The sequence below is a fragment of the Artibeus jamaicensis genome, unplaced genomic scaffold (genome assembly GCF_021234435.1).
Source record: "Artibeus jamaicensis isolate MK-2021 breed Jamaican fruit bat unplaced genomic scaffold, CSHL_Jam_final contig_3182, whole genome shotgun sequence".
Lineage (NCBI taxonomy): Eukaryota > Metazoa > Chordata > Mammalia > Chiroptera > Phyllostomidae > Artibeus > Artibeus jamaicensis.
The window spans coordinates 3,163,588-3,165,944 of record NW_026521742.1 but is presented as its reverse complement, the minus strand read 5'-3'; the positions used below and the strand labels follow the sequence as shown (position 1 = coordinate 3,165,944).

Sequence of the window (2,357 nt, the reverse complement as noted above, 5' to 3'; positions counted from 1 at the left end):
AATAAATAAATTGCGAAACATAAAGTAGTACAATAATAAATTAGTTCAAATACTGGTTTTTTGATAAGACTACTAAAATAAATGAACTTCTGACAAATACAATTAAGGGAAGATTTTTAATTAAAAATGAGAATGAAGACAGGACAAAATAAAGGAAATAGATTTTCTCCCCAAATCCAAAGAGAATGTGCTACACACTTGTAGGCTAATAAACTGAAATCCTCAATGAAATGAATAATTTCTAGAATGATATAGTTTACTAAAAATGACTCAAGAAGTATAAATCTAAGCAGAATAAGAACCAGGGAAGAAATTAAGGAAATTTCTGATAACAACCTAAAAAATGCAGCTGGTCCCAATGTTTGCACCAGAACAATTTTCATACTTTTAGGAAACAGATGATTTTGATATTGTATAAAACATCAAGAGTGCAAAAAGAGATAAGAGTGCCTTTATGTCCACTAGGCAAGCATGATTTTCTTCCTAAAGCCTGATAAAGGTAAAATACACAAAAAGGAAAATATAGGCACATATCACAAATGAATATGGATAGAAAAAGCTTAAGTAAAATCCTTGCCTGTAAGGCAAGGACTTGCCTGTAAAGAGGACTTGTTTTACTGTACTGCTTCAAATCTTTAAAGGGCAGATACTTTCTTATAACAGCTTTACTGAGATATAATTCTTACCCCATAAAAAATGTGGAACACTTTACAAATGTGTGTGTCATCCTTGCACAGAGGCCAGGCTAATCTTCTCTGTATCATTCCAGTTTTAGTGTATGTACTGCTAAAGCGAACGCAAGAACGATAACTTTAGAAGTTGAAAGGAATTCCAAAGGATGGAAAGTCTGGACATTATAGAAGTAAGTAACCATTTGGCAAAAGCAGTATCAAAGGGAAAATATCATCTAGAAGAAGCTTTCATGGCAAATATAAAAAATGTTCATTTCTATGTTACCTGAGGTTCATACATACTGATAAAAAAATTAAGTTCTTAATTTGTAAACTGGCAGAGAACTTAAGCAGATAATTCATGAAAACAGAGGTGCTACTAGTAAACAAGCATGTGGGAAAATATTCAACTCTACCGGTAATCAAAGAAATGCCCACTTAAATAATGTGATACCACCTTACACTCACTACATTAAAGTAACTTCAGAAATCACCCAGTTACAACACTGCAATGAAACCAGTCCACAAACACTCTGCGGGGGGGGGGGGGGGGGTGTAGAAATTGGCATCACCTCTTAGCAATTCATATCAGGAACTATCTTAAAGTTCTTAACTACCCTTTTATCCTAAGGACTTTATAAATAACAAAAACTAAAGCCACATGAAATTTTCATTACGATGACCATCTAACAACCTAAATAAATACATAAAAGATTCTCTGAATCTAGTAACAGGGGAACTATTAAGAAAGAGTTATAAATTATTGTTTATAATTATAATAAAACATAATTTATCAAGCACTCTCATGTACTTAACATTCCCAGGAGGCATAAAGAAATTGTTAGAGTTCAGAAAAATTAAGTGACTTGCATAAGAAATAAGAAATTCAGCACATATGGGCCTTGGAGATGCTGTGCCATGTGTGGGACAAACCAGTGGATGGCGCTGTTTCACTTGCCCAAGGGAAGAAAAGAGGCATTTATTGGCCTCAATAATATACTAGTGCTAGTTTTTCAGTCTTCCTTAAAGATGAATTCTTTTTCTTCTTAAAACTGTGACTCAGATGCATTTCAAGCAAATCTCCAGGTAGTTGGGAAATGGATCCAAGTTCACTACTGATGAACAGCAACATCCCAAGGGAGCTATTCCGCAGTGCACACCATAGTCCTCAGGACCAAGGAGAGTGTGGTTACCTCTCCCTTTGTTCATGTGACTGGAATCTGCCATCAATGGGCAGGAAAAACTTAGCCAGTGTCAGCTCCAGGTTTTAAATCAACAAATGGGAAACAATTCCAACAACCAGAGGCAAGCTTCAGAGTAATGAGGGAAAGAGCTACAAGCATCCCTTGGCTTTCCTCCTTTAAGTCAGCCAGGCCAGAAAATCTCCATCCACTACAAGGGAATTGATAAAAAGTTACTTCACTCTCAGCTCCTGGGTTGTCATAGGCTTACATTGTGAACAACTGCCTCAGTGAGTCAGAACTTATGTGACTAGTCTGTGAGCTTCAGTAAAAGAAGTGACAAATTCAGCAAAGGATACAAATCCAGGAGAGAAATGCCAGCGGATGACACAGAACCTACTATGAACAGGGGAGGACTCGCACTGAGCTCAGACTCATATGTCCAAATACCACTCCACTTGGGATGTCAAGTAGGCATCTCAAATGTTATGCGTCACACACGAAG

The 2,357-nt window shown here is 36.6% G+C and overlaps 1 non-coding gene across 1 annotated transcript; it reads right to left on the bottom strand.

Moving 5' to 3' along the window:
* Positions 1–692: 692 nt before the first annotated feature.
* On the bottom strand, positions 693–797 carry LOC119042043 (U6 spliceosomal RNA). The gene has a single exon (XR_005081150.1). It is a non-coding gene; the product is annotated as a U6 spliceosomal RNA (small nuclear RNA).
* Positions 798–2,357: the final 1,560 nt, after the last annotated feature.